This window comes from Periplaneta americana, chromosome 5 (assembly GCF_040183065.1).
Source record: "Periplaneta americana isolate PAMFEO1 chromosome 5, P.americana_PAMFEO1_priV1, whole genome shotgun sequence".
NCBI classification, from domain to species: domain Eukaryota; kingdom Metazoa; phylum Arthropoda; class Insecta; order Blattodea; family Blattidae; genus Periplaneta; species Periplaneta americana.
The window spans coordinates 98,204,649-98,224,780 of NC_091121.1; the positions used below are offsets into that span (position 1 = coordinate 98,204,649).

The 20,132-nt window shown below is 36.3% G+C and overlaps 1 protein-coding gene and 1 non-coding gene across 2 annotated transcripts in view; one reads left to right on the top strand and one right to left on the bottom strand.

Moving 5' to 3' along the window:
• Positions 1 to 20,132, top strand: part of LOC138700430 (LHFPL tetraspan subfamily member 6 protein-like) — an 843,471-nt gene that overhangs the window by 205,793 nt on the left and 617,546 nt on the right. The window lies entirely within an intron of this gene.
• Positions 17,198 to 17,270, bottom strand: TRNAS-GCU (transfer RNA serine (anticodon GCU)). Its single transcript has one exon. It is a non-coding gene; the product is annotated as a tRNA-Ser (tRNA).

The following is a 20,132-nucleotide window of genomic DNA, read 5'->3' on the forward strand; positions in this document are numbered from 1 at the left end:
GTTATTACTTCTTCTTATACGTTTCTCAATTTAAATAGGAATATTGCTGGAGAATCTTTAAGTGAATTGTAAATATTCATAACTTAAATATATATGTAACTATTGTATTAATTAAGGCTGGTTGAGTGGAAGAGAAGGCCTTATGGCCTTAACTCTGCCAGCGAAAATAAAACATTTTATTTTATTCTATTCTATTCTATACAGTATTTTCCCGTCTTTCCCTACGAAACGAACTCAGGCCATCACAGTGCATTTTCAGTTCATAGTGAACAGTTTTTCCGAACTAGTTGCAAATATGTGCACGGTTGTTCATTGTAACGCTAACGCCTTCAACGTCGCCGAGGGACATGACAATTTGTGAGCTATGTATCCTACTTTATTTTCCGCCGTCACTAGATTGTACTATTAATAGCAGAATATAACGCAGCACATTGACGTCATTGTTTAGACGTACATTGACAGTATTTCTCTCTACTATGTTCAAGGAACTCTATAGTCAAGTTGTGCGTACATTGATTGCTAAAGTGTCCCGGATCCTGAGCCTGGTGATGACCTTGTCCATGCTCGAGAGATTTTTTTCGGGGTTCTCCGGTTCCATTTTAGGCATAAACATCATTCCATCCGAGTTCCATTCTATCATCTTCCCATAGCATTCCCCAATTGCCGTATGGCGACGCGCAGAGAAGATTCATTTAGAGCAGGCGTTCTTAACCTGGTGCTCTCGTCATGCGAGTAAGAATGTGCTCGCGAGCATGAACGCTCCTGAGGTCCTTTTTTTAATCCGAACTTTGTTCCGAAAACTCATGAAGACTGCTCATTCTTTCTCGGTTCAACTTATCTACAAGGAAGTCTTATACTTACTGCAATTTTTGCTTGAGAGTAAAGGTTGGGATCACTGCAGAGCTTGGGATGAAAACAAGAAGTATTCAGAGTGTTTATTTCCTAGAATTCACATTATTTGCCAACTTCTGAAATTGGCAAAGGATTTTGAGGTCCACCCACTTATTGTTCTGAATCTGTAATTGAAGTCTGATTTTTTAGAAATAGTAGTTAATGGACAAATTGAGCCGAATATGCTAACATTATCCTTTACTTCATCACGAAACTCATCGTCAAATATTAATAAGTGTTTGATAGCTGGTTTTACTTGCTTTTAATATATTGTAATTTGCAACAAACATTTTCATGTGTTTATTTCTTATATGCATTGCTCAGACTCAAGTTCATGAACCTAAAAAATACATTAGGCCTACTCTATTTTGTCTACATAGATTACATAGTCTACATTATATACGTGTTATTTACGTGTGCACGTAGACTATCGAACTTTACGCGTAGAAGCACACCACTACTTCAAACGCAGGTGTCTCAGTATCCTCGTCAATCTCTGTGCACTGCGTTTTTCTTCATCTCAGTTCTTTATGGAAATCTGTTGTAATATCTAAATTGGTAAGAAAATATCGTGTAACCTTTTAAGATCTGGAATTACAAGATGTCTCGAGGGAAAGCTAGGGATTTGTTCGCTATTCCTTATAGAAAAATCCCTTAAAGACGAAGATGAAAGTGAATGGGATCGTATTTATATCTCTTTTAGTCTGTAGCAGGGTTTAGAGCTTCGTCGAAGAATGATCCGTTAGAGAGGAAAAGAGTACACTGAGTGAAAATGTTAACGGTAATACACTACACTCGATGAATGTTATATTACAAATTGAGTGAACTATCATGAGAAACTACAAATTACAAACTTTGAAAGTCGCTATTTTAATTTTAGATCTGGTATGAAATAAGTTTTGTTTTTAATGAACTTCAAGAACCGCCGTAAAATGTGCCCTACCTTCTTTTTAGATAGATGTGTACCAAGAATATTGATATATATTTAGCCTTGGATTCTCCTTATAAAGAAACGCGAAAACGGTTGCTATGGAGAAGCATAAGTTGTTTGATAAATAGCTACCCTACACTCGATGATGAAACTTAAGCCGATTATATATTGTGAATTTTTTAAGAAAATATCTGCTAAAAATTTCAATTTTTGTAAAATTGAGTACCGTTCTGAGAAAAGTGCCTAATCTTGAAATTAGTGTCCGGGAAGGGAGTTCATGACGATACGATGGATACATTGAGGGATCATTGTCCTTCGTATGCTACCAGAGAATTTGGTTTGAGGAATTAAAGATGAACATCTTGTTGGAAGATCTGTTTCTGTGATCATTCCAGAAATATCGATGCCGTTCACGACATAATTTTGTAGGATTGACGAATTGGATTCAAAAGTATATCAGAGACTTTAAATATTTCTTAAGAACGTGTCTTTCACATCGTACATCATGGTCATCAAATTATCTACTAACCAGATCCTTAAGTAGTACTGAACGCTGATGAGAGACTTCTCAGAGTGGCAATTTACAAGTCACCTTGCCGCTGTTTTGAAGAGTATGTTTCTAACTTTTTGGACGAAACGATACAGAAACAAAAGGAAAAAAAATAATAGAAACACGCGGCAATGAAACTTCGGGTTCCTTAAAAGCCATTTGTAAGTAAGTAAGTAAGTAAGTAGGTAAGTAAGTAATCATTTCCACTATTTTTCTTCTGTTTACGAACGTCGGCATTTAAGAGTGAAAAGAGAAATAAAATATATAAACTTAGCTCTGATTCACACACGCGTAACAAATAGGTTTATGAAAGGGATCCTAACCCTACTGCGACTAGGCACTCTTCACTATGGCTACTCCTGACTCGATTAGCCTGTGCTAACAAGATTCGGAACGAAATGTAGGGATAATTGAATCGGTTATTTGAGAAACTACTCATGTCCTAACTATAAGTTTTGAGGGAAATGTGAAAAATTGTCTGCAGTTTATAAATATTGGATGTACGTTCTTCTTTTAGGGTGAATTTTTCATATCAAATGTAATATTTCTGAATATTGTAAAGTGATGTTTAAAGACATTTGAGAGTGTCAGGGTGCTCTAAATTTTGGGAACATGCGTTGTATCTCAAATACCCGTAATATTTGCAATAAAAACTGCAATAGTTTGTATTTTCTTTGTATTAAATATATTGGGTGGGTGGAGAGGGGGAGCAATTTAAGTACAAATTTAGTGCATATATTATATTATCCTTCATTTTACAAAATGGAAAGCAAAATTCTAGAATATTCTAAAGTGAAAACAGATGTCTTATTGAAGTCTCTCCTAAATTCTTCAGGTTCGTCATCTCTGTTAAAACTAGGCCAGGATATATATTTCATAAAATCTTTAGATTTCATCCTCTTCAGGAAAATACTGTCATGACATCATCACTTGAAATAAGGCGTTCGTCTCTCACTAAATTCTTCAGGTTCGTCATCTCTGTTAAAACTAGGCCAGGATATATATTTCATAAAATCTTTAGATTTCATCCTCTTCAGGAAAATACTGTCATGACATCATCACTTGAAATAAGGCGTTGGTCTCTCACTAAATTCTTCAGGTTCGTCATCTCTGTTAAAACTAGGCCAGGATATATATTTCATAAAATCTTTAGATTTCATCCTCTTCAGGAAAATACTGTCATGACATCATCACTTGAAATAAGGCGTACATCTCGACGCTATACTGATAGAACTGAAAGATTGTATAGTTAGTTGGAGTTATAGGCGTAGGAAGATACTTATATCTGTGGATGTTACACTGATAGACATGGAAAATAATAGTAAAAGTGGGTGCTCTCCTGATAGACTTTGGAAAATAATATCTGTTGATGTCACGCTGATAGATATTGGAAGATAATAGTGAAAGTGGAGGTTATCTAATAGACATAGGAAGATATTATCAATAGGTGTTATATTGATAGACATTGTAAGATAATATCAGTGGATGTTACATTGATTTACTGGTAGACCGTGAGGATAATATTATCAGTGAATGTTACATTGATAGATGTTGCAGGATAACAATATCAGTGGATGTTACACTAATAGATATTGAAGGATAATAATATCAACGGACGTTAGCACTGATATAAGCTTACACTGGAAAACAATATCAGTGAATGCTATACTGGTAGATATTGCAGGATAATAATATTAGTGGACGTTAGCACTGATATACATTGGAAGATAATATCACTGGATATTATACTGATAGGACATTTGGAGGATAATTTTAGGTTTAATCGTATATGAGAAACAGGATTTGCATATCAGAGCTAGAGAACATCAATGTTAGTTTATCGCGTTTGCATGGTTGATAGAGCACCGAAAATGGATTTCAAGTACAGAGGGTTGCTACATAGATGGATCAGCTCTCTAATCTCCTTTCATCTTTGGCTCTAGCAGCCACTTGTACTCGATGAGCCTGGGATCGCTCAATAAGCATACTGAAAGGGAGTTATCTGAATCATATCGATTCAAAGTCCGGAGCAACTGGTTGCCGACAGCCGTGGGCTATGAAATACTGGCGATACGCCTCTGAATGAAGCGGTGACCTTTCAGATAACTTTTCCATATTACTGACTTTGAAATGAAGTTCAGAAGACTACTCTTTTGATTATACTGCTTCATATGTTACTTTTTACAAATAATTTATTGTTTTAATTACAGCATGATTTGAAAGAATCTGTAGAAGTTTCCCTTAGGAATCACAACCATCACTATCTTAAATTGTTACAATTTAATGAATCCTGATATTATGTGGTTACATTAATAAATACTGTATTTTCATATAGAAAAAATTAACTTATTCAGAATCAGTTTTGAGTTTGAAAATACTTATTTTTAACATAAATTCTACTAAATTCATCTTCTGAGGATGCCACCAGAACTAAATCGTCTGCAAAAAGTAATGAATCTAGTTGTAAATGTCTACTGAGTTGTATGTATCCATGAGGTAATTGTTTCCATTCTCTAACGTTCAATTTTTAATTTTAACAAAATTGGAATTAAATACTTACTTATTTACTTACTGACTTTTAAGGACTCCCAACTAACACTCTATATGCATTTCTGGATTTGGCCATACGTGCTACATGCGCTGCCCATCTCAAAATATGGATTTAATGTTCCTAATTATGTCAGGTGAAGAATACAATGCGTGCAGCTCTGCGTTGTGTAATTTAGCCCCAAATGTTTCTCCATTCTCCTGTAAACTCATTACTAAATACGATAACCTGTCACTGATAAATTCGATCTTTTTTACTGCTGATTTTATTCTTTCATGTACAAAGAATCCTGTTCCTAATTGGTGATTAATGTTTCCTTCCCTATAATACAACAAGTAATCGTCTATTTGAGTTATGCCATTCCCATCTAACCTAACCTCTTGTACTCCCACGAAGTCTATTCTATATCTAGCTAGTTATTTTGCTAATAATGTTATCCCTCCTGTTCTATAAAGACTAGTTACGTTCCAGGTACCAAATCTTATAACCTTATTCCTTTGCTGTGGTCGTGCCGGAGAATCAGTTCCATTCCGAGGCTTATTATTAGGTTTCGTGATTTACTTGATGGTGATGGGTTGTTAACCCTTCGCCCAACCCCCAAGCTGGAGGACCACCTCTTATCGGCTGTCCACGACTGCTTATTCAATATATTCGCAGCTACCCTCCATATCTGGAGGCCGTCTCCTCTATCCGCAACCTGAGAACGAGCCATGCCGTGGTGATAGGGACCCACAATACATGGCTTGGAATTAAATATGATATGAAAATCAATAAAGAAAAAACTAAAATTATGGCCTTCTGCGGAAAATACCCTGTGCCTAGCAAAATATGTTTAGATTCAAAAATATTAGAAAGAGTAAATTATTTTACATATTTCGGATACACATGATCTTTTTTCGATGAAGTAGACATTTCACAGAAAATTTCTAAATAGGCCTACACCAAAACAATGGGAATAATTAACAACAATATCAAACCTTCCCTAGTACAAAGGCATACTAGAATTCGGCTGTACAAGACCTTGACGAGACCTGTACTTCGTTACGGCAGTGAGGCATGGACATTGAGGAAGAAAGACGAAAGCAGAATAACGGCCAATGAAATGAAATTTATGAGATATACAGCGGGATATACGAAATGGGATCACAAACGCAATGAAGATGTAATGGAAGAATCACAACTAGAACTTGTAATTAATCACGTAAAACATTATCGGAACAACTGGATAAATCATCTGCGTAGAGATAGAATCCCAAACGTCATGCTCCACTATCGTCCAAACGGGAAGAGATCTCTCGGTCGTCCAAAAAAGCGCTGGATTGAAAATTCAACTGTGAGATCGTAAGAGACCATATGGCCTAATATTTGAAGGGCAGAAGAAGAAGAAGAAGAAGAATTCTACTAAATGAAAGTAAATTTTGAAGTGCATAGTTATGTTAATCGCACTACAAATTTTATATTATTTCGTTATGCATTATTTTAAAGAACGAAAAAACGAAACTTAATACGCATATTGAAAAGTTTAAGCACATACCAAAACATTTGAAACAAATGCTTCAGTTTATTAATTTATACATTTCGAGGTTATAATAAGTATAATAAGATCCAGAAAAATAGTCGAATCGAATCAGAATCTGTGAAATGTCTACTTCATCGAAAAAAGATAATGTGTATCCGAAATATGTAAAATAATTTACTCTTTCTAATATTTTTGAATCTAAACATATTTTGCTAGGCACAGGCTTCTTGAAATAAAACAACTCAACATTTGTCAACCTACCCACTCCCACGAATCTCGCCACAAACTTAGCTACCTATTTATATACCTACTAGTCTCGCGTGCATTTCAAGCGATATGTTCAAGTTTCTCGAGCGTCACAAGAACTGAAGTCTGCTTTGAAGAAGCGTATCTGTTGAGATCGCTCGAACTAGCCCCTTCAAGTTCGGTGGTCTCTCTTACCATCCCCTTCCATCCCTTCATGCTTTTAGCTGCATAAAGATTTTAGAACAAATTTTATCAAGTTTTATTTTGATACAAGGACAGGTAAATTTTGTTACAAAATATGACTAGAAGCATTTGAAATGTGGATATGAAGTAGGATGGAACGTGTGAAGTGGAGAGACAGAATAAGAAACGAAGCTGTGTTGGAAAGAGTGGATGAAGAAAGAATGATACTGAAACTGATTAGAAAGAAGAAAATAAATTGGCTGGGTCACTGGTTGAGAAGAAACTGCCTACTTAAGGATTCACTGGAAGAAATGGTAAACGGGAGAAGAGTTCAGGGCAAAAATGACAGTTTGTTACTATACCAATTACCAACAAAGTAGCTATAATTATTCTTCACATAATATTCAAATAAATCACAGTTGCTCGGTAACAATAGACGTGTCACTGTACGGATGATGAAAGCATTAACACAGTCTAGTATATACAGTTACGAAGCTCAATATGTAGGAAATATGCATCCATAGATAGTTGCTAACCACTAGGATCGCTACTATCGCCCCATTACAGACAATGCGAAATAGTACCGGCACAGTCTATTGTACCTAGCACCCTCAACAACTCAAGCTTCGTGACTGTATATACTAGACTGTGGTATTAACGTCGTGCATTACAGGCGCTATGTTCGGTTCAAGTTTGTCGAGTATGGTGAAGTTCGATATTCTCCGATGTTCGCTCTGCAAGAGAAGAAGGTCTATCGAGTTTTTTCCAGCTTGTTATAGAAATTTACGCTGTCTTGCAATCCCATCCTTTCATGTTTTAAACCGCTTAAGAATTTGAGCACATACCTTGCGAGAAGTTTTTCATATGGAATAAAACCAAGTTTGTAATGTCTTGGTTTTCTCTCTCATGTTTGAACATTGCACAGTACTAGTTAGTACTATGAACATATACGGTTTTTTTTAATCTATTTTGTTTCATTTATTATAACTTAACGTATATTTTTGTCAATGTTTAGTCATATCAGTAACAAGAGAAATTACTTGTGCTCATTACTATGCCTAACTTCGCAAGATACCTATGTGCCTGACATCCTTATGCAGCTAAAGCATAAAGGCGCAGAGAGAGGAGGAACTAAGGAGAAAGGCACCGAATGTATGAAAGGGGAAAGATTGAACAAACGCAGAGACTCGACAAACATCAACCTCTTACTAGTTTTCAACGGAGACGGAGTTTATTTTAGTTCACATGCTTCATTTCTACATATTGTAGGATGCCTAAGGAGTAGGGCGAAGTTTGTAGTACTCGTATCTTGATATCCCCTCTCATGTTCGAACATTGCACGGCATTAATACCAACCCATCCATTGATTGTAATAGAAATAGTTCACTAATATGACTTACTATAGGTACCAGGATTCGATCTCCGAAAGATAGATATGGTACTAATTGTATTACTATACTATTGCATTTTTAACGACTGCGATTAGTGTGTTAAGTTAAGAAACGTTGTTATACCTAAGTAATAAATGCAGTTGGACTTAGTGTACGAAATATACCAGTATTTTAAAGGTCTGTGGTTGAAGTTTTCATGACTAAATTGACCGGTATTTTTTTTTAATACCGGGATGAAGTTACAAGACTGACCATGACCGTCTTCTTAAAAATGTTGTTTTTTCATCAGTTCTTAAACAGCATGGAATATAAATTATCGTTACGTAATATGCTAAATGCGATTTTTTTCACAGGCAGTCGATGTTAGTCTCTCACCTCCGATTTTGCTTAACTATCCTGTAGTGGACGGCTAAATAATTCCCGCATGATTTTCCACTTTAAGATAGACAATAGAAAGGCGTGCAGTAAGAGACCTATAATTACTTCCTCACTGGTAAGGCCGTTTCATTATCTTTAATTACCTTTTGGTTCAGTACGATCAACTCTCAAGTGCCGGAAGTAGCCTAAAATCGAGATAGACTTCTTGCTTCTTTGTACCGAGAATAACATAACTGAAAGGGTTTCCGAGAAATAACGGCAGAAGAGCACCTGCTATTGTGCACTGCAAACAGCATAACTGAAAGGGGTCATTTGACCACAATAACCGCTATCTTAATTTCTTGGGTTTTAATTTGATGCACGTTTTATATTAGTACTACTGTTAGTTTGTAATCCAGTTGAGTACTGTTATGAGTATTACACTATGTATGACGCTTGTTTTCAGGAGAAATTAAATTTGTACTTAAGATTACTTGATTACCTAGGTCGAAAGAGCAATGTTTGTGTTCAGCTAGGGCCTAATTGAACTGAAATTAAATTTCTGTAGTCTTTACACTACTTTGAAGTCGTCAAGGAGATATGGAGACGATATGAAGAAAGTAACTATTGAATGTCCTTATATGGAATGGAATGGAATTTAACTGAGGGGGGGAGGCACGGATGGCCCAGCACTGCGACCTATTGAGATCTATTACGCTAACCCTCGCTATGGAATGAGTTGCATGCCACAGATCCCCCCCTACGCGCACCGCCCTAACCACATGACTCCCTTAACGACCGGTCCCTACAGCCGACAGAATCCATGTACCATTCCGGTTTCGACAAATTCCCCCAAGGCCTCCCTGTTGGTCCAAGGCGAAACTCCTCCCCCGAGTACGTCCGCCTCGGGTGCCATTGCAGAAGCCATCCAACATCGCTGAACTACATTCCACGGAGGCCGGTCGAGAGAGTCAGCAGCTTCGGGAGGCCGACTGTAGAGTGATCTGAAAAACCAGAAACGGGATGATGAGGAAAGGATTATGGGGGAGGAAAGGAAGTGGCGAAGATGAGTGGGGTTCCAATCGCCTGATATTCATCTTTAGGAGTGAGGGAAAAACTCCGAAAAAACTTCCCCAGGTAACTCGTTCTGACCGAAAATCGAACCCGGAACCGCTGGGTTCGGAGTTAGACTCGCTAACCTTCAACCACAACGGTGGACTATGCCTTTATATAGTGTTGAAGTATGTTTTTATGTTAAATTATCCGAATTTATGTAAAAGATGCATTTTAAAGGATGTTGAACAATCTTACCTGCTCAAATAATATTCGTAATGTCCAAAAGAGTAATAAATAATGAGACGGTTATTATCTTATACTTTTAGAATGAATAAAACATAGGAACAAAAAGAGAATAGGAGATTTTGTTCTCATAAGCCTATGTGATTTGTTGATATTCGACATACTTAAGTTCCGTAGTCAGTACTTGACGTTCATAAGTGGAGTCCATGTGGTTAACATGGTACAGTTTCACCATTTTTAAAGCAAGGATATGAAAGCGCCTGCGCTGCGTGCGCTCAAGAACCCGCACAACATTTTCTTAAGAGCGATAATTGTACAGTACTTTATTTTTCTGGAAAGTGAGCCTTGTTGGATTTGTATTGCTTATAGTATGAGCACGTAATGCATCCTATTACTGGAGACACACATTCAATGAGATAAATATAAACTTTCTCAATAGATACTACTTGGGCGAAATTAGAGAACGATTAACACATTATTTCACTTTGTTTTTATTCTGAAATAGAATTAAGAATCAAATTCACACTTTCATTTCCGGTAGCTGTGTGAAACTTTGTGAAACCCTGGTCCAAATATATAACAAAATGTCAGTCGTAACAGTAGGATAATTATATTTATAGTGATATATTGCTCCTGGGCGTTGAACCTCCCAGAAGAAATTTCATATCTAGAAAGAAGAAGAGAAGTCGAGAAAGACTCGCAAGACAGTCGAAAGCTGACATGGTATATCTTATACGATTTCCCTCTTTTTGTGACGGACTTCGATCTGTTTAGAGATAACTTGAACCTGTGAAGTCTATAATACTAATTATAGAAACCTTCGCGAAACGTGAAATACTCTCCCCTAACTTTGTCCATTAGGCCTACATCCAGTTATACTCGTATTTCACTTGAAATATTTTATCTTCGAATGTAAGCTTGCTTTGTTACGTCACTATAGGACGTAAACTGGAGATTGAAGGCATTTATTTGAAACTGAATTCGTAAAAATATAGTGTAATCCTCACAAAGCTGAAAAAAGAATTGGTAAATAATTCAGTAAATTAGAATACAGTGTGGGAGTGAAATACCGAGCAAGAGGAAAGAGAGTGAAAGGGGGAAGTGATGGATTGGATCCTCCAGTGAAGTGAATTAATTAATTAATTGATAAATACTGAGAAATATTCGTCTGCTTCGCTACCAAAATTATACTGCTCTACCGATTTAGTAGAATCTTGTGGTCTGTTGTGACGAGAATCCAAGCCCTCGCACACCGGTAAGGCATCATGTCACAAACACGTTCACGTCTGAATATTTGTGGCAAAGTAAAATATCATTCAACGCCTCACAAACGGCGCAAAGATTAAGGATTTTGCTGAAGAGTTCAAGGTATATATTTATTTATTTACAATATGATACATCGTCTATATTAACGTTGTATCACATTCATTTTTCTTATAAACAATTCATTCATCTATAGTCTTCTGCCCAAGGGCAGGCCTTTCACTGCAAACCCAGAATTCTCCAGTCTTTCCTATTTTCTGCCTTCCTCTTAGTCTTCGCATATGATCCATATAGGCCCTATTTAATGTCGTCTATCATCTGATATCTTCTTCTGCCTCGAATTCTTCTCCCGTTCACAATTCCTTCCAGTGTCAGAAAACAGCATGTAAAATTTGCATGGAATTGAAGTTGAAGGGTGCAGCCATTTATATATTGCGTAATTTTTATGCTTTCGATCGCTGCAGAGAATTGAAACTTGCTCAACATAAAAGTAAGAGATTGCCGATTCATTTTTACAAGAAAACGAAAATGCGATTTTTGACTGAAAATGACAAAAATTTCACCCGTTACCCCTTAACAGAAAGGGAGCGTGTTTGCCTTTTCTTTCCCAATAGGCTCCTGCGATAGCACCAACAACCATCTATTCTATGAACGAACTTCATAGAGTACTCAAGCATAGAATTATTACACTGATCAACATGATTTTTTTTTTCACAAGAAAACTGAATACTGATTCTAGTACAGTTTTTTTTTATCACATATTCAAATGCTTAGTTATAATTTTTCCATCAGGCATGGTTTTTCGTGACAATTCCTTTTTATATAATATACTTCTATATTATCAGGCTTTCTTTGTTATAATTTTAATAAATTATATATAATAACTGAGAATTTTTCATCAAATATGGAAATTTTATTCAGAATGGGTTGGAAACACTGTGTAGGCTTATTAATGTTCAGACATCAACACCAGCAAGATGAATGGCGATTGTTCATAGACTCACCGGAAGTTAGTCGAGGCTGTACTTCTGCATAATGGTAAAGTATTCCCACCAACTATGGCGCATGCTACAGATATGAAAGAGACATGAAAATTTGAAATTGCTGCTAGAAAATATCCAGTATATACAATATAACTGGAATATATGTGGAGATTTGAAGGTGATACCTTTATTGTTGGATTTGCAACTTGGACACATTAAATTCTGCTGTTTGTTGTATGAATGGGACAGTAGAGATAAGTCTCAGTACATTAGGAAACACTGACCTAAAGGTGAATCTTTTATTCTTGAGCGTAAATATGTGTCAAATATCCCATTGATAAATCCTAAAAAAGTATATTTGACTCTCCTGCATATGAAACATATTGTAAAAGCAGTTGATAAAAATTCTGCTGCATTTATGTTCAAAATCTAAATTTCCAACGTTAGTAATGCAAAACTGAAGGAAGGAATTTTTATAGAACCACAAATAAAATCACTGATATTGGATGAAGAAAGTTTTGAGAAAACTGTTAAACCCACTGGAAAAACAACCTGGAAATCATTGAAAGTATCTGTTGTGGTTTCCTCGGAAATCACAAAGCATAAAACTATTGTGAAATAGTGATCTTGTGAAGTCACACAAAGCAAAATGTCTTCAAAAGTTAATTTCTTGGACTCCCACCTAGACTTCTTCCGGAATGTTTAGGACTTATAGAGATGAACGTGGAGAGCATTTTCATCAGCAGATTTCTACAATGGAAAGGAGGTACCAAAGCAACTAGAGTCCCAGTATGCTGGCCGATTACTCCTGGACTATGAAGAAAGACATCCCAAAGGCAAAATATGCCCGAAAATCATCATATAAAAGTTATTTTATTTTGTTTACCGGTGCTATAAGTACGACGATCAACATATCTACCAATACCTTTATCGTAAGCAAGAACACCACCTCCGCCATTGCCATCGTACTCATCGTCATCATCATCATTATTATTATTGTCATCGTTGTCACTGTTAACAGCGTCCGGTTTACATGATTCTACATTTCTTCCGTTCTCAGGTAATGTTCCTTTCAGATATGTCATAGCCATGCGAATAGTCTGTGTTTTGGCCTACTAACTTATATAACTTTTCCAGAAAATCGTCCCCAGTTCATTCCCTGTCGAATCAGCAGAACTTGATCAGTCTATCTGTGTATATAAATAATATCATTAATGGCGTTCATTTCTTACATCTTCACTTCATTCTTCTTTCCTAAAGTCCCACATTCTTAATTCTTCATGGGAAATTCAACTCAATCTCATATGGTTGTGTCTATTTTATTTTAAATCGCCGTGTTTCACTTGCTTATAAATTCTGCAGTATGAAACTTGGGTTTAAAATGTCATTTTATGAGACCCTAATTAAAGTCAATATTTTTATGTAGCTTATACCTCATTCGGAGTCATGTTGTAATACAGGAACAACTATTGGCATAGCAAATTTTAATACTATGTTCTTCCTAAAATTTCTGTAGAGTATTCCATTATTTTGTATTTGCACTCATCTTTGGAAAATGTGAAGCTTTTCTATTATATCTATATTGCTTTTAGCGCTTTAAGTTAGAGTCAGCAACATAACCTGAAATATTTTAATAAAAGAATACGGAGTTGCCATACTATAGTCCACTCTTGCACAGATTTCTTCCCCCGACTGATGCTCGTATCGTATAATGTCGTAACGTTTAACTACCAGACTTGTCTAGCAGATGGATCTGGCAATGCTCCAGGAGAATCAAAATGAAATACACAGACTGCGGGGGGAAACGCTAGTTTTTATTTAAAATTTGCTTGTTTGCTGTGGTTATAATTATATGCAGAGAGAAACAAAGCAGCTCGGCATAATTGTCTGAGCAATGATGCGTTCAATGATCGCTTTGGTAAATTAAAACAGTAGATGTGAAAGTGTGAATCTGAGTTGTCTCTGAAAGAAACGTACAGGTAGTGTCAAACAATAGCGATACGGGAATTTGAGAAACTTGGAAATATGCTTGCTTTTGCATTCTTAGCCTAGGGAATACAGGATTCTATGATCGTCAAAGTAAAAGAAAGTTATCTCCAGATTGAAATGAAGCACAGTCAATAGAATCCACAAGGGGAGATCTGTGGGGATTACATGTTGTAATAATTTAGCTGTAGAGGCATGTGCAGGACGTCGACTTCACAAGCTAGACACGAATCTAAGTGAACTTCAAAGTAGATAAAGAGGCCACTGGAACAGATATTACTAGGCTACATTAATTTTATTCTGCCATTAGTATAGCAATCATTTTAGGCAGTACTCATGACGGCTACAATTACGAAAAAAAAAATACAATTTTATTGCACAATACTAGTCTTTTTGGGTGATCAACTTCATTGCGAACGGTTTATTGTACAGGAAACCGTGGAGTCTCTGGAGTTGACCCCCAACGTGTTATGCACCACTCAAAACGAAAATAAGTTTGTGGGGGTATTAGGTTATGGTTGGACTTTTACTTATGAATCACGAAATTCATTATTATAATCATCTTGACTAATAGTAATTATCCTCCCTACTGCAGTGCGTCTGAGCCAGGCTGGCACGGAAAATGACCGGCTGCATACTGAGTAGGAAGCCACGCGTCTGCCGCTAAGACGGCATGCATGCTGTCAGGGCCATTCTCATATGAACGCGGCCACATCCATAAACAATTGATGCAATATCGCTGGCCAATACTTCTAGAAACTTAGTTGACAGTGTTCTGTTAGCTGTGATTGATGTAGTTCGTTCTGTCATTGTGCAGCAATGGTAGTAGTAGTAGTAATAATAATAATAATAATAATAATAATAATAATAATAATAATAATAGTTTTATTTTCCCTGGCAGAGTTAAGGCCATCAGGCCTTCTCTTCCACTCAACCAGGATCAAATCACATACAGAAAAATACACACCGGTATACAAATGTTAACTTAAAAATAATAAGAAACATAATAAAGTAAAAAAGAGAGATTGAATACATATACACAATCAGTATTAACTTTAAAATAATAATAATAAATAAATAAATATATATAATACATAATCACAAAGAGGAAAATACATTATAGTATAGACTACAAGTATTAAAACTTAAAAAAAAAAAAAGAATTAATACATATGAATATAATCTCACAACTAAAGGAATAGTACAATTAGTATGATCAGCACAGCACGTGTTATATTGAGACAATGACAATTATCTAGATATTAGTGTTAATGGAAAAATAAAATAATGACTGTGTAAAATAATAATAATAACAATAATAATAATAAAATAATGATGATAATAATAATAATAATAAAATAATGATGATAATAATAATAATAATGATAATAATAAATAAAAATTATACCCAAAAAACTAATTCTATGCATTTAAAATATTTCTAAACAACCTAATTTTAAACAACTGAGGACTAAGACTACCCCTGATTTTCAGCGGCAGCGAATTGCATGAGCGGGCCATGGCTATTGAGAAAGAACTTGAGTATAGAGATGTCTGATGACGTGGTATTGATAGCAACAGATTGTGCTGTGAACGTGTATTTCGATTATGATGTGAAGCTAGGAGAGTAAACCGAGAGGCAAGGTAGTAGGTTGTGGAATCATCTATAATTCGATATAGCGGGCATAGAGAATGTACTAAACGTCGATCTTGCAAGCGGATCCAGGAGAGTCGTAGAAAATATTCTGATATATGATCATGTCGGCGGATATTGAAAATAAATCGGACGCAGACGTTATGTACACGAAGTTTTTTTTTAAAAAGTTCAGCACTTAGATCGCTATATAAAACATTACAATAGTCAAAGTGAGGCGTTACAAGAGTCTGTACTAGACTGGTTAACAGTAGAGTTGTTGTTTTATAGTGATTATTTTACCCTGAATATTTCATAAAAAAGTGAAATTTCGCGCATATTTCGCATCTTTAAAAGAATTTAAACAATAATAATCAAATAACATTTTTTTATAATTATTATAGAAACATTCCCTTTGAAACTAACAGAAAATTGTTTGCATCATTAAATAAATTCATAATTCAATTTCATTCGACCGCGAGAAAGTGACGGCACTGCCTTCTTGATGTCATGAAGACTGTTGTTGAGGGAAAGGGAAATAACCGTTATCTGCTTGAGCTTCTCCCTGGAAGTAGTCCCTGAAACTATGCATTCATTGTTCTAGATGTGAATGCCGAACGATCAAATATGTAGAAATGTTCATGTATATTGTTTAACGTATATTTTAACGTTATATTTGGAAGAAAGAGTCATTTTTCGTGCGAATTCTCCATTTTTTGTTGAAAATATCGTGATTATGAATTAATTTAATGGATTTGTATAAATTTCGCGTAAATAGGCCTATTTCACTTAATCTTGAATCATTAAGGGATTTGTATTTTCCAGTCATAAAATGAAGTTTTTAACACATTTCGGGCATATCGTTAATACCAAAAATCACACCCCTACTAAACAGATATTCATAATATTAGAGTTCGTAATTAGGAAGGGTGGTAATTTAATAAAAGTAAATTCAATAGAATTTCAGTAAGAATAATAATTAATTATCTTTCCTAATACAGCTACCTGTGCTAGTTTAGGATACAGTATATAGTTTATAATGAACCACTCTCTTGTAAATAACTACTCGAAATAATAATTTTATAGCTTTCGAAATATCTCAGATATTTCCTTCTCCAGTATCTAAAGACTTTATCAACATTTTTTTTCAAGCTTTTCACTTCATTTGGATTTGGTTAATTCCTCTATCAATTTTTGTTTGTTCTGTGCAGTGTGGTTTTCACAGCTGTGGCATACATTACCGTATTGCGTTATGCATTAGCACGCATTGTTTATTCAACACAGTGCATTTTGGGGACCAGCTTAAATCATATTAGGTGCTCGTATTTCCACCAAACATGCATTAATCTATACAAATCTGGGTTTTCAGGTACAGCTCCATGTAAATCAGACTTCAATAATTTCAAGGGAAAAATTGTTCCAGGGCCGGGTATCGAACCCGGGACCTTTGGCTGAGCGCGCCAACGCTCTACCAACTGAGCTACCCAGGAACAATACTAGACCCTGATTCAATTTTCGATAACAGAAAACCACAACTTTAAGTCACATAGTACGTGTACACTCAATGCTGGACTCTGGCGTTCTGTCAACCCACTTGTATGTGGATATAAGAGGAAAATTGAACTGGGGTCTGGTATAGTTACTGGGTAGCTCAGACGGTAGAGCATCGGCGCGCTCAGCCGAAGGTTTCTGGTTCGATACCCGGCCCTGGAACAATTTTTCCCTTGAAATTATTCATACATTAATATACTTTCTCTCATATTGAATTGTATAGCAATCATTCTTGCAGTCTGGTCTGGGTCCAAAGATTGTTTTTGGATTTTATTTATATGAAAATAGGAACATCTTTTTATCACAAACTGTATATCTTCATAAATCCTTCGTTTATAGGATTGGCAATTACCTGAAGGTGCTGAACTTGCTGTAACAATTCGTGGTCGAACTATAATTCGAAAACTTGTAGCCCCTATATTTCTTGTTACGAAACACTAAAATATCACTAGAAGTACAAAGTTTATTTCAAATCTACGAGTAATTATTGTTTAATAGATTTTCCTTCAAGACTTTGCGCGTATTTTCCGTGTCGCATACAAACAATCGAGAAGCAGTGTGGTACATTTTCAGTTGTACGAGTAGTTCCGTCATTGTTGAAGATCTTGTACCATCATGTACTACTAGTTCATTCACCACAGTTTCTCACGCTATACTGCACTACTTCGAACCGCAGTAAATGCTTTGTAATTCTGTTTCCACACAGCAGAAAATCACGAGTATTTAAAACTTTGTTATAACTTATAGCCATCGTTTGCTTGTATAAAATAAACATTGACAGGATAGTAAGCATTTTCATCGTGAACGCTCCATTATTATTTTGACATTAAAAATAATAATTACCGCTCCATGGAATTTTAATGATAACAGAAGAAAACAAAAATAAATTATTACGATAAAGCTTACATTTAATAACCCTTCAGTGCTCGCGCCATAACTTGTGACATCAGTACTCGCGCGGATTACTTCTGTAATCCATCTCATTTTTTTTAATAAACAATGTTTTTGCGCATATGAATATGTAATTTTACAACATATATGTAGCAACATTACTTCACTTATTTTATATTGCTGTTTGTGATATAAGGGTGTAACTCTTTTTGAAATAAATTATTTAAATCAGAGATGTCGGTAAAAAAAATAATGTAGGGTATTATGATGCAACAATACAATTAAAACTGTATTGTTGTTATTGTTATTATATACGCTTAATTTCTAGTTATTATAAACTGCACTGTACAGTTATAATTTCCTACTCCTAAAATTTTAGTCACTATTGGGTTCAAGTATATGTCTGTTTCATATGAGAAGTCATTGTTGTATGTTATGAAATCGAAAATCGAAAAATCGAAAGAGAATTTGGAGGAAAAATTTTAAAAGGTACGCAAAACCCGTCCTTGCAAGGGGTTGGGCTGTACAAAACTAAATATGTGAGCTCCAAGCCTGTTGGCCACTAGTCTCACTCCGGGTTACGCTGCTCCACTGAAGGAACTCTAGAAAATTTTGAAGGGGAAGCCGAAATTGGACGTAACCTCTTAGGTACCACATATGCGAGGGGGACTGAGATTTGATCAAGTGATCACGGAACGGGAAGAGGAAGAGCTGGCTGGTGTTTGCCGTTAGGATGGCAAGACGCTGTCATCTGTTGTTCGATGACAAAGAATGTGAAGGCCATCGGAAGAAGCGCCGTGAAATCTAAATCTGCAATTTGAGAGGTCCCTGTCCTTTCAATTTGCGACTAATTGAGTGACCTCGTATATTTAATAGTCAATTTATATGTTCTGAACTAGGGCATACGTCGTTTACAATAAAGGGGAATATATATGGGGAAGGGCATATAGGTCCTTGGCCCATTTCTTATAGGGCTCATCCCGACATTTGTCTTACGCCTGAGGAAAACCACGGAATACCTTAGGCAGGATGAGTTGTCTCATATAAGAGACTAGCCAATTTGGCTATTATGTAGGAGGTGATTGTTGTCATGAGCCTTGTTGATTTGTCTCAATTTCGAGACCAGCCATTTGGCTATATGATGGCTCAATTGCGAAGAGAGGGGAGAGATGTAATTGTTAATTAATTTAGAGTTAATTAGGGAGATTCATGGGGAAATGAGTGCAGGTCCGTGGCCCGTTTCTTTTAGGGCTCATCCCGACATTTGTCTTAGCGCCTTAGGAAAACCACGGAAAAACCTTAGGCAGGATGAGTTGTCTCAATATCAGAGACTAGCCAGTTGGCTCTTAGGTTGAGTGACTCTATGAATCGATGGATCTATACTAGCCAATTGGCTCTATGATAGTTCCATCGATCAACAAAAGTAGATATTGTTAGGGAGGGATTTTGTTTAGCCCAGTTAAGACAAGGTCATTTTAAAGCGGTTACACTATCGAAGGAGTCTCATGGAGTTGAGTCGTGGCTACCAAAACCTGGGAGTAACGCCAGCCTCCCTGTCCTCCTGTCTCAAGAGTATAGCTAATGGACCTGTCTGGTGTCTACGCCGTAACCTAGGATCATACTGGCCGAGGCCAGATATGAGCGGGTTGGGGTTAGCACGAGCTTCCGCATACAGGTTCCTAGCCAGTCGAGCAATGAACTCGTCTATGGTTGGCAACTCTAGTTCATCATGGAACTTTCTTCTCGAGGCGACTCGGGGGAGATGGGTAATGAGTCGAATCACCTGGTTTTGGATAACTTGGAGTTTACGGAGATGGGACACTGCCGCAAACCCCCATGCGGGTGCGGCATAGGTAATGACAGAGCGAATGAGGGCCTTATACATGGTAAGTCCTACCCTCAGGTTGTCA